The following is a 13917-nucleotide window of genomic DNA, read 5'->3' on the forward strand; positions in this document are numbered from 1 at the left end:
CCAAGGAAGTAAGACTGGTAACAACAACATTGTTTTAGTATATATTTGGTTGTAATGAAAGTTTTTCCTCCAAAAACCGTTCTTGATAAAGTTAGGGGGAAAAAAACCATTAAAGCGATACCCTTTAGTGCAGATGGTGATCACCACCCAAATCTATGATTTTTTTGCCAAAGTTGGTAGTATTTCAAAGGCCTTCGGCCCAGAAACTTGGTGGCCGCAATTTTAAAAGCAGATCAACCTGATTTCGGATGTCCTGTGCAGAATGGAAGATGTAGTTGCTGCTGAAAAAAAGATACAAGTCCAAAGGAGCGATGCCGGCGCTGTATTCCATTCGAGTCCGTATAGGGTCCAGCCGGTGAATGCAGGTGGTCTTGCATTATCTTGAAGGAACATTACGTTTTTGCGCCTAAACTCAGTTCGACGATTATCCTTGATAACAGCGTCAACACGGAGTAGCATTACACTGTACACCTTACTGTCGAGGGTTTTACCTTTTTCCAGGTACTCTTTGTGTATAATACCACGTTAATCGCACATACAAAGCATGATCATTTTGTTAGTCAAATTGAGCTATACGACGCTGCCGACGGACTCATCGGACGCAGACTAACCCCCTTTTTAGCTTATGTTGTTGAAATAAATCCACTTTCATCACAAGTGACGATCCTATCTAGAATTTTGTCCTTGCTCAATTCGAGCAGATTACTGCAGGCCCGAACACGTCTATGCTTATCTACTTGAGTCAGTTCGTGAGGCACCCAGGGATTGAACTTGTACGTTAAGATTATGCGGTGCATAGCACGACTAATGGACATGGCACTAACGCCTAATTCCTTATCAAGCTCCCGAGTGGTTGCATACTGATCATCTACCACAAGTTCTGGCAGGCGGACCTCATCAACATCAGTAGGCCGGCCAAAGCGCTGTCCTTCTTGAATGTCTGTCATAATTCTTGTTTTTGAACTTTCAGTTCCAAGTCTTCATAGTGTCATATGATACAACATTATAGTACCTAAAGCTGTACACAGGATTTGGTGACATTCTGTAGCTGCCTTTTTGCTACAGAACTGGGAGTAAATGATGGTTCTAATCCGATAGAGGGATAGTTCCCTTTCAGGCACCTTATACTTAATGATAACGATAAATTTTTACAAATTTCATTAAACAGTGTTCTAAAGTAAGTCTGTTTCTTTCAAAAGCCAAAAATCGTTTGACAAAATAGGATTAAACACGCCAACGTGAACTGTATGCGCAGACGATATTTGCGGGAGCGAGAAACTTTCATTAAACCCCGATATTTTTAAGTGAACTATGTTATTGGGCTTATCATTAGATGCCTTTTATATAGATACGTTAACTGTTGCATGCTTACGGTTTGTGTAAAGTAATTGGAATCCATTATAGGATTCAGAAAATCTATTAATTTGAATATTTGAAGTTAACAAAAGGAAACTTTGCAGTCATGTTTCGTTTAACGGCCATTTTCGTTTAACGGCCGTCAAACACTTACGATAAGTTTTACTCTTGTAGTGCCTTCAGGTTGAAGAAATTCCTAGCACTTTAGGAACCTTTTTAACAGAGATCCTTAATATTTAAAATATTTTAAATTGCATTCTCATCAGCTTAGCCAATTTTGCATTTCAAAAGCTGAGAGACTTCAAAATTTGAAAGCAAACACAAAATAAAGGTGCAGAAAATGACTCATTTACTAAATTAATTCCGTATGAAAAATTCAGGATTATTATTTAATTTTACATTTAAGTAGAATTCGTCCCTAGATCGATGTTGGTTTTATAAAACAAAGGCTGCTGATTTGGTCTTTCGTCTTAAAGGAGAAAAGATATTCTACTATTATGTGGACTATTCTGGCAGAAAAGGGAACGAGGCTGTTCTATCACATATTGGTATGATTTTGTTTATTTAATCGTGACTAAATTTAGAAATCAACTACGTTAATGACACTAATTATGCCGATTCACAGAAATGAGCTATACGTGAAACAAAAGTATGCTAACATTTCACAGAAACTTTATGCTAGTTTCGGATTTTATAACACTTTGAAAACTAAAAGCACTTTCCGTTTAATGACTGTTTGATGAAAGACCAACAGTGAATGAGACAAAAAAACGGCAGAAACATTTGCGCAAGAAATCATTCTTTCAGTAAATTTCTATACGATTGTTAAAAAATACATCGTACTATTTCTTTCCGCTATGAAATGCAGCTGTTTAGCTGGCACAGAACCAATGACTAAAGCTGAATCGATATTTCGTTTCTTCTACAACTTATAACCATGCTTATTAACTCTGTTGGGTTTAAAAATGCAAGTATATCGAACATTTCAGCTTTGAAGAAGAAATTTCATTTTTTACTTGTAAATAACTTTGCTATATTGCTACACTGTGGATCGCCAAGATCAGTGATGGGCAATTAAAATTAATAGCTAACCAATTCCTAAAGATGCCTTCAAAGGAACGTCACCATAATAATGCCCTTTCATAAATGTACCACACGTCTTCTACTGTATGCAAGTCTTCTACTGTTCGAAAAGCCAAAACCTTCAGAAGGGTGCTCCAAAATAAAAATGCCTGCACCCTTATGCAGATCAATTTATAATTTAAAAAAAGTAATTTTTATTAAAGTGCGACAGCTTCATACAGAAATACCACTATACAAGTACAAATTTTATTTTCTTGGAGTAGTATCCTAAGACCCTATTTCGGTAGAAATGCCTCAGCATAAAGGTGCAATACGTTTACTAAGATGGCCTTTATTTCAGGTTAGAAACTCATCTCAGTAATGGAGTGGGTACTTTTATGCCAGCATTCTTATGAATACTTCTATCTTTTGGATCAGTGGCCGATTTTCATAGCGGGCACTGTTAACGGATTACTATCACAGGTTCAAGAAGAATTTTTTTTAACATTTTGAAGGAGGTTATTGTTTCCAGAACGGGAATTTTCTGTTCTCACATGGTAGAAAGTAGAGGGGAACTTCGCTTACTGGAAGTAATTACTGCAAGTGTAGTGCAAGCATTTATTGAAAAACGTGCATCTCTAAGTCTTGAACAGTTAAATATCTTCTTTATGAAATAAAGTGCAAAAAGCTCCACTTGTCATTAATTTACAGTGGAATAATATCATGGCAAGTTCTCCCCCCCCCAAGGTATCCGACCTCGTTCGGGTACCATTTTTTTAAAAATGGTTTTTATATTTTAACTTGTAAAGTTGCGCGCCTCCAACCTGCACACAACAAAGTGGTGACTGCTGAACTGGAAATTAGACAGAGTCTTGAGAAGGGTTTAAGTCCCTTTTTATTTAACTTTAGAAATTACAAATGCGTGCTCTTGACGCTCACAAACTACGCCGACCCGGCGGTAAAATAAAAATAAGAAACTAAAAGAGATTTTAACAAGTAACTAACTACGAGGCTCTATAAACGTAACTAACCTCACCGCGTTTTACAATACCGCTGATACTTCAGCAAACTCTGAATATTACGTTGAAAGATTAACAATTTGCCGAGGCAAGCACACAGGCCGAAACGCGCGGTTCTTCAATTTCTAACAAGCCACCTCCACACTCGTGAAGCAAGAAAGCACACTTCAAACTCGTTTCCTTTCTATTTAACTCAGAATACTTCCGCTGATAATTTGAATCCTTGCGCGTTCTACTAAAATTTACATACTCTGGCATTGGCAGTTCCAGGGGAAAGTAAGGCTTGAAGGAAAGATAGTTTAAACTTAAAATAAATGTTAGTTAAAATAAATATAAACCCTACAAACTATAAACATATTAATTTGAAGATAAGCATATTAATTAATGAAAACAGCTTAAAACGTAAGGCTGAGTAGTTTTAATTTTGAAAAATAATGAAAAAAAAGATAATTTTTCCTTAAATTTTGTCTTTACGGCAACAACCACGGTGAACAATTTATGTATAAATATGCAGTTTTTTTAATTTGTATTTATATTTACACTTGTTTTGTATGCAATGAAGCAAAATAATTAAGAAATATTCATATATTCTTGAGATATGTCAAAATTTATAGTATTTACTGTATATTTTCCTATTATTGCATCCAAAATCTAAAAATAAAAAGTAACAATTCAACTTCTAATTAATATTTCTAAAATCTTCCGCTTCAGAGCATGCATAAGATTATATGAAACATGTATAGAAAGCATCATTTAATTTTATCGATAAAATTTTGAGTTATGGCTGTTACTATTGGCAATATTTACAGAAAAAACATTTTTCAGAAAACAAGTTTAAAGTTTTCATAAAACAATTTCTTAGTGAAAGAAGCATCTCTGATAATTAAAATTCGCCTGCTTTGTAACTGACACCTTACTTTTTCTTCACACACTTTGCACGTTTTCTTTCGAGCAAAGCGTAAATTTTTATTTGGGTTTTAGTAAAACTTGTGGAATGCCGCCAAGAATCATGATTTTGCACTTTATCAAGTTTTCGAATTCCCTGCTGCTCAGTGTAAAATTCAGGATACATACCTAACCTTGAAAATGCTTCAAGTAAACCTATAAATCCATCATTAAATAACATTAAATAACACAACATTTACATTTGCTCCAAACATTAATGTTCGCAAGTTTATGAATGTTTCTTTCGGAACAATTTGTAATAAAATGCCATTAAAACGTTCCCTGATATTTTGAGTTTTGCCATGTATGCACTTTTTAATAACTCTTGTTTATGTAATCAACTCCATATATGCAGGTTTAATCAAAATATATGTTGATATACCAGAGGTTTTAGCCTGATTTTTTCCTGATTTCTGCAATCGCACATTCCAATTCATTGATTGAGGAGAGCATTGGTTTCGAAGAAGAACTACAATGGAACAAGCAGCTAGTACAACCTGCTGCATCTCAATTAAGTTTCCACATTACTTCTAATTGCAATCCCTGATTCTGCAGTTTATCAATAAACGAATCAGCCAGTTTAGCTTTTCCTTTCAATTTCAGGAGCGGATTTTTTACTTTTCTTAGTCTACTACAAACCCTTTTCTACGCATGTCTAATGCATTCCAGTTTCTTTACCGAATCTTTACCATATAAATATTTCACAGTTAGAAACCCCTTAGAATCCCCATCCTCATAATACTCCGTGTACTTCAGCTTTCGTAATGTAATAAGTCATTCAAAAAGCGCATAAGCACCAACTGCTTCCATACCCGAGGCTGCTTTTTTTATAATTGCAAAACAATTATGTTACGCTTTACATATGTCGTGCTGAAGATTGCATTCCATTATGTTTATTTTGCTGCAAATGATGCAAAAATGTGACATAGCTTTCAAATTAAGCACTTTGTCAACGCTAATCGACAAAGCAACAACACATCCATTCAACGTCGAACACCCTCTGCGCCAAACTAAATACGAAATTAAGGAAAAAAACTATTGCCAGATTCTTAAAATGTATTACAAAATATCTAAACTTAGTACGAAGGTTTATATTTTACAAAATCTTGATAATAAATAAGGTTTCTTAATAGGTATAGTTATTTAAACGCTCACTTCCGGCCCAGAATATAGGAACTTCCGGTTTATTCCGTTACAGAAAAATGCTTATAACTTCAGTTCTAATTAACCAATCAACAAGCAGAAACTTGTATTTGATAGCCAAAGATGTATTCTTTAAGACAGTGGTCGGCAAAGTGCGGCTCCAGAGCCGCATGTGGCTCTTTGGCTCCTTAATTGCAGCTCTGGTACAAATATTCACGGAAGGCGCAATAATATTTTCATTTAAAAAAAAACTTGGTAAAAAAAATTACATCTTATTTTGATAAATTAAAATTCTTCTATAAATCGAGAACATGTATAATTTTTGAGTAAAAAGATAGATAAGTAATTAAAATTTTATATTGTAAAAAGACGTAACGAACATCGAGTTTAATTTTATTAGTTTTCGTAAACGTAAATATAAACCATGTACAAGCTACCGGCATGCACGTACATGCTTTTTATAAAATATTGACGGTACCAATTGACATCACAGAGCAGCAGTTGCAGTGTGAACACTTTTGTCTTATCTACCGTGTCTGCCGTTATCCTGTCTTATTAAAAAGTTGTATTTTTAAATCTAGCTGCACATCTTGCAGGTATTTTTATACGATTTTATTACACCTGCTATGTATGTTTGTGGTTCTGGTACAAAATTTGTAATCGATTTTTCGATAACAAATGTTGGAAGTTTTCTTCCATTTTTGGTCATATTAAAAGTTTTGTTATTCTGATGATGGAACAAATTATTTTTTCTTTTTAGGGCAGTTACAGGGGTTGGACAAAAATATGGAAACACCTTTAAAAAAACATGTTTCTTTGCTTAATATGGTGTAGGAAACCCGTTGGCATCCAAAACAGCTTGCAGTCTTCTCGGAATGGATAAATACAGTTCCTGTATGTTTGCCAAGGGAATGTTATACCATTCTTCCTGCAAAACGGTGGCAAGTTCAGATAACGAAGTTGGCGGTGGATAACGAGAACGCACTTTCCGTTCCAATGTATACCACAAAGGTTCGATAATATTCAGGTGTGGTGGCCAGGGAGATGGGACAACTCATCCTCGTGCTCAGAAAACCAGTCCTGGACAATGTGAGCTGTGTGAACAGGGGCTTTGTAGTCTTGGAAGACACCATCACCATCGGGGAACAAAGTTTGTACCATGGGATCAACTTGATCGGCCAAAATGTTCATATAAGTCTTGGCAGTCATGTGCCCTGACACAGTTATGGGGCTAGCAGAGAACCACGATATGGCTGCCCAAACCATAACAGAAACCCCGCCACGTTTCACTCTTGGCAACAAGCAGTCTGTATTATAGGCTTGAGATGGCGTTCTCCAGACGTAAACTCGGCCAGAAGTGGGAAACTATGTGAAAGAAGCCTCGTCAGACCATATTACTCGCTTCCACTGCTCTATAGTCCAGGCCTTTATGACTTAAACACCACCTTTTCCTGTTACAGGCATTAGCATCACTGATGAGTGGCTTCTCAATTGCAGCACGGCCAGCAATTCCATGTTTATGAAGCTCCCTTCTAATTGTTTTGGTACTCACAGGGTTCGTAACACAACATTCATTTCAGCAGTAACTTTTGCAGCTGTGGTCTTCTTATTTTTCGTCACAATAGCCCTTAATGATCGTCTGTCACGATCACTCAGGACACACTTTCGTCCGCGCTGTGATTTAGCAGATGATGTTTTTCCGCTTTTCAAATATGCGGAATAAATCTCCGATACAGTACCTCTTGAAACACTAAACACCTCGGCTACCTTGCTTACGGAAGCACCTACCATACGTGCTCCAACAATTTGCCCACGTTCGAAGTCTGTTAACTCTGACATAATGCAATGACATCCTCACATAACAGTACTCCGATAACAACTGAACTGTTTAGCACATTTACGAAGTTGTATAGGTGGCGTCAGTAGTGAAAAACGCCAGCGCCACCTACATATTTCATTAAAACCAATCTTTCTTTTCAAACATGCATTTCACAAGGTGTTTCCATATTTTTGTCCATCCACTGTACATATATTAATAAAATTGTATTTTTTTAAAAGATTTTTTTTTAAATTTTTATTTAATTTTTATTTTAATCAATTTAATAATGATAATAATTTTGTACTGGTGGCTTTAGAAAAAAATACATTTGGAATATTTTTAAAGGCACCCCTATTAACATGGCTACAAAAAAAAAAAAAAAAAAAAAAAAAAAAGAGGCAAAGAAAAACGGAAGATGAAAAAAGTTGATTGGACCGAGAATTTTGCGTTTATTCAAAACTTGAATGGACTTCCGACATATCTTATTTGTAAGGAGAAATTCGCGCATAACAAGAAGTCAAATTTAGAGAGACGCTTTACAAGAAAGCACGCGTCATTTAGCACTAAATATCCTACCGATGATGCAAGGAAGAAAGCAGTTGAGGAATTTCAGAAGAGTCGTCAACTTAATCGTCAACTCGAGTTTAATAACTGGATGTTAATATGGAAATGTATAATAATATCTTCCAGCAATGTTAATATGGAAAGCTTTGTTTGTAGCCAAGAGATTACTAAGAGAGGAAAACAGTACACAGACGGCGAATACATAAAAAATTGTTTTATAAATGCATCCGAAGAGCTATTTCGGGATTTTAATAACAAAGAAGATATTCTGAAAAGATTTAAAGCGTTACCATTGTCTTCCAAAAACATTAAAGATAGAACAATTAAAATGTGTTCGAATATAACCACCCAGCATATCGAAGATCTGAAATTGGTTTCGGCTTTATCAATAGCAGTTGACGAGTCTTGTGACATAAATAATACAGCTCAAGTTTCACTTTTTGTAAGATTTATGTCTCATTCAGGCCATAAAGAAGAACTTTTAGGATTATTGCCACTCAAAGGTCAGACGCGTGGAGAAGATATCGTCAATGCTGTAATTGAGTGTATGGATGAACATCATATTCCCCTCGATAAAATTGTGTCGATTTCAACAGATGGGGTCAAAAGTATGACCGACGTAAGAAAAGGGGTTGTTGCTATTTTGAAAGAAAAAATTAATCACGAGTTCTTGTTTACCATTGTATCATTCACCAAGAAGCGCTTTGTGCGGAAACATTTCCGGAAGAAATTTCTAAAGTTATGTAATTAGTGATTACCATTATGAACTCCATTTTAGCTAAAGCTCTTAATCATCGCCAATTCAAAGAATTTTTATTTGAAATGGAGAGTGAGTACGCTGATCTTCTGCTTCATAAGAAGATAACGTTGGTTATCAATAGGGAACTTTAAAAAACGTTTTGCGTTCCTTTTTCCGGAAATTAAAGCATTTCTCCTTGAGAAGGGCGTTCAATATCCAGAACTAACAGACGATCAGTGGATCCAAAACTTTTATTTCATGGTAGACGTTACGTCTCATCTAAATCAGCTTAATCATAAACTACAAGGGAAAGGAAACTTAATTTTTTCGATGTTAGAAGAAGTAATAACATTCGAAAACAAATTATCCACTTTTGCACAGGATTTTGAAAGGGAAACATTGTTTTACTTTTCGAGCCTACTGAATCATCGCGAAGAAAATAATTCCTCTATTGATAAACAACAATTTAAAACAATAATTTTAAATATGAGGGAAGCATTTTTAGCAGGTTTCAAGAATTTAAAAACAGCAGAGCAACTTAAGCATTTGTCAAAAATCCTCTTAATGCTACGATAACCGAGTTGAAATTTTCTCCTTTTGAAATTAACATTGGTAGCTTTGAAATACAATTGCTGGATTTAAAAAACAAGGAGATATGGCGCTCTAAATTCGAGCGTCTTTGTGTTTAATTGGAAATATTGGAGAAGAAAAAATGTGATCATAGTTCACAACACAATTGGTCTGCTTTGAATGACCTGGAGAAGGAAGACATGATCATTTTCAACGCTTGGCATAGTATTCCTAACTCTTACGATCAGCTGAAAAAGCTCGCGTTTGCTGTTCTTTCCCTTTTCGGTTCTACATATACATGCGAAGAACATGACCAAGATATTAGAAATGACATCAACCTCAAATATGAGACTTTCAAAATTTCCAATCAGCCTTACAATATTCTGTGCCCTCTCCGCCAAACGAAAATTTATTTAAATTTCTTACAGCCTTGTACCAAGAAAGATCCCACCGCAATAATCAAAGAAAAGGGTGACCATACTATTGAGGAACTCACGACCTTAACTCAACATCTGACGATCGCCTACACAGACGGCTCTTCGGACTCCAATCTGAACAGAGGAGGAGCACGAGTCTTTTTCATCGGACCAGACTAAGAGCAGAAATGCCACAGTATTCCTGTTGGGAAAATCGCCTCCAACTATACATGCGAGCTCGTCGCCATCAAAAGTGCTCTGGAGATCTATCTCTCTAAAGAAGACCAGAGTTCCAAGGGCATCATTATCTTCTCTGACTGCAGATCAGCATTGCAAGCGATCCAGAAGGGCAAATGTCAACTCAGTCATCAGATCATTGAGTTCACAAACAAAATCATTGCTGCCCAAAGATCCTGCGTCTTACAATGGATATCGGCTCATGTAAATAAGCCGGTATATAAACCGGTATAATGATAATTTGGTAATGAGAAGGCCGATGAGCTTGCAAAGGCATCCCGTGATTCTCCTCAGCCATCTAACTGCCTAACTCTCGTTGATGCCAGTGCAGTTGCAAGTCAAAGACTAATCGGTCAAGTTAAAGGAAACTTCATCCCGGAATTGAACTGTGACACAGCCATTCGACTATCATAACTAGACTTAGGACCAATCACTTAAAAGGGATGAGGATTTCTGCGGACGGACAGCGTAGTTACACCAACTTTTTTCCTCATTGCCCAGATGACATCCCACTGTCTCGCCATCATATCTTCAGCTGCCCAGCAATCCAGGCCAGACTGTTTAACATCGGCATTGAAGACCCAGTGGATCTACTTTATACTGATAGAGCTGCCGAGGTTGCAAAAGCTGTCTTTGATAGCTTCGGAGCTATATACTTGCACTTTGTCATAGACACGACACCATCATCATCATATGCATGCGAAAAATCTTCTTCAAGCATGAACATTTTCAAGAGTAAACTGACAAGTCGTCTTATTGATGAGAACTTGGAATCATGCCTAAAATTAAAAACAATAAAATACAAACCTGACTTACTCAAACTTTCCAAGGAGATGCAAGTACATTGTTTGCATTAATAAATATTTATTGAGTATTAAATTTACTTTTATTTAGTGTAATAAAAGTTTACTGAACAAGCAGATTTGGCTCCCAATTTTTTTAAAAATTGTTGTAATGTTCATATTTGGCTCTTTGGCTAATAAGTTTGCCGACCACTGCTTTAAAATAATGTAATAAAGTTAATGTAATAAAGTAAAAATCGAAATTTTGACCAAAAATCGTCTTTTGTACAAGGTCGGATACCTTACAGTTGGTCTGTTATTGTGATGGATCTGTCATCTTAAGAATGTTTGAGTATGCAGTTAAAAGAACTCAGAAAATAAGTTCAGAAATTTTACTTATGAATTCTGCTAACCTGCTTGCTTTTTTATTGCCATGTTAGAACATCTGACTTGTTAAAGTAAGTTATATGAAAGACCGGTCATTATATTTGTTGGCTAAAGATCAAAATGTCAAAATAAATTTAAGTAGACCAAAATGTCTCTAATAAATTTAAGTTTCCTGATATAGATTTCAAGATTTTATCAATTAATTTCTGATATAGATTTCAAGTTTTTATCACTGCTAATAATCCAGTTTTTCCTTAATTGCTAAAAGTTATGTCTAAAGCATGCTACTTTGACGTTAGAGGATTATTTTCAAAATGTTTATGACAATTACTGTGTTACGCTGGCGTGCGTTTACGGTCAAGTTAAAGGAAACTTCATCCATTCATGCCATTTGGCAGGTGCTGTTAAGAGACTTAATGCAAAGCATAAGATTATTTTCCTCATGACACTCTGAGTTTGGTTTGACTTAGTATTGAGATTACGGCAAAGTACACTAGAGCTATCTGCCTAAGGATGCTTAAGGGATGCCTTCAGGGAGGACGTTTTAAAGGAAACTGCATCATATGCACGTTACACATGAGGAAAACCACGAAAACGCCCATGCAGTTCGTTCGTGGAATTCGAACCTCGGACCGAACTACCAGTGTTCAGCGACTTACCGCTCGGCCGTTGGTGGGCCCGTTGCACTCTGGGATGATCTCTTCTTAGATTATTGGTGTTCGGCAAAGCATAAGATCTTAATTTACCTTTCAAATTTAATCGACTTGTATTTGCCTAACTGAGCGGTTTGAAAGGAATAAATGTATTTATTAATAGCTTAAATCTTTATTTTAATATTTGATGTAATTTAAGATACATTTAATTTAATAAGTACTCAATTTCATAATTTTTATGAGCATCTGCAGCAATATTGTAATCAATAAAAGATGTTCATAACGTCATATATACATTTTTTGGAACAACATTGTTTAGATTTTGTTTGCGTGACAAGAAAAGCAGTCCGATCCCAATTTCATCTCGAACTCAGTATCTAGGTGTCTTTGAAATAAACTTCTTATTTTCTGTTCTCATTATTCGTTATCTGTATGAAAATCGACTTCAGTGTCTTCGATGAACTTAAAACAATTCCTTTCAGTCTTTCATACAGATACGCAGATAAGAAATATGAATTATTTAACGACTGATATAGAATCATATAATCATGCACTTTGCATTAAAAATTCTGTAAGAGGTTGGGTTCACACTTGTATTATATTTGAGAAATATTATTTTGGGTATGCTGGAAAATATATGAATATAGTCTAGCGCACATTATATAACTTTCAAATGGAAATATCGGTAACGTCTCATTACCTTAAAAATGAAGATTTTATCTTCCACATGTCTACACATACATGCACTGCGTGCTGATCTTTCCATTTGATTCATGCAGTCGACAGCGTTTTATTATGATGTAAGAACTGATGCGTCATGAAACAAAATGTCTCTGTCATTTCAATGTTATCGGTGTTTTATTCTAAACTAAGAAAATTATCGTTTTTTGCTTACTAAGGGTTACGCATTATATTAGAAATGTCTTTGTATTTTCCATTTGCTTTACTGTTTTGCTTTTACAGTCACTTTTGGTGTTTTATTTTCTCCTTCTTGTATTTTTAATTTGTTTCAAATTAGTGATGAAAAGTCGTGATAATTTTTGTTCACATTTATGTGAGTCAGCGTTATCAACACCTGCTCTTCGAACCGTGAAGTAAGCAGACGGTACAAGTTGCTTATAAAATTGACGTAGTCTTATGCATCTTAAATGCATTTTGAGGACTATTTTATTCGAAATTAAGCAATAACTTCTGTCTACGTAGAGGATATTTTACAGATTAATGACTGGATAGATTTTGAGTTTTATGGGGCAGAAAATGTTTTCGATTATGATGTATTAGATGACAGTTGGTTTTTATCTAGAGCTTGAAGTTTAACAAAGTAATAATTTTATAATTACAACAAAGATTTGAGTAATGCTGTTAATCTAAATTTTGTGTAATGAAAACCTTAGATCTCGGAAAGGAAAGTAGCGTTGATTTCATATAATTGTCTTTATTATGTACAACTTTTTGTTATATGTTTAATAGGTTTAACACCAATAAAACTCCGTGATTAAGAAAATTTATCTATCTCCTCTGTTTTCTCCCTTGTTTTCACATTTTTCTCATCATTAAAATTTCAAAGACTGTTATGATGATCTAGTGAGGCTGATAGTTTGTATGATATTTCCTGGATAAGGTAACAACACCTCCCAAGTAAACAGCATTCTGATATTACCGTGATAAAAGATAATGCCTTTGGTACGGACCAGTGTGTGATGCTTAGATGTCAATTATGTTCCGATTTTGTCCGATTGCTGTCAACAGAAGTCAGCTTGTGTCATTTGGTTGCATCCCAGTAGATTATTCCCTCGACATTCTTCTATATGATTAACAAAATTATTTTGCGATTCGGTCATCCTTTTGAGGTTGACGCCGCAGTTTCTGTAACTCGGCACACAATATTTCGATTACATTACGATACAGTAGCTGTAATTTTATTTGTCATTACAATTCAATTATGTAAGGAGAAGCCAAAGAACAGATAGGAACTCTTTTTCACAGAAAGCTGATGTGGAACTCACTGATCGAACTTCGTAATGAATCGTTTGGACCAGTGGTTCTCAATTAGTGATACGCAAGAGAAAAATAGGTGATACGCGAAGAAACAAAGTATTTTTAACTATTAAATTCAAAAATTAAATACCCCAACATCCTGTTTAAGTTCTAACCCTTGTAAATTTATGCGATCTGAGCTTTGTTCAAGGTTTAGCAAAGTAATCTGTCACAAATGGTGTTTTTTA

The 13917-nt window shown here is 35.3% G+C and overlaps 2 protein-coding genes across 3 annotated transcripts in view; one reads left to right on the forward strand and one right to left on the reverse strand.

Annotated features, from left to right (window-relative positions):
- Positions 1-13917, reverse strand: part of LOC146995360 (uncharacterized) — an 89579-nt gene that overhangs the window by 10167 nt on the left and 65495 nt on the right. The gene's annotated exons all lie outside the window — the stretch shown is intronic.
- LOC118203912 (MIF4G domain-containing protein A) overlaps positions 1-13917 on the forward strand; it is a 107664-nt gene that overhangs the window by 1808 nt on the left and 91939 nt on the right. The window lies entirely within an intron of this gene.

Source organism: Stegodyphus dumicola, chromosome 9, assembly GCF_044657685.1.
Source record: "Stegodyphus dumicola isolate Sdum_Otavi_A_Nest chromosome 9, ASM4465768v1".
In the NCBI taxonomy this organism is placed as follows: domain Eukaryota; kingdom Metazoa; phylum Arthropoda; class Arachnida; order Araneae; family Eresidae; genus Stegodyphus; species Stegodyphus dumicola.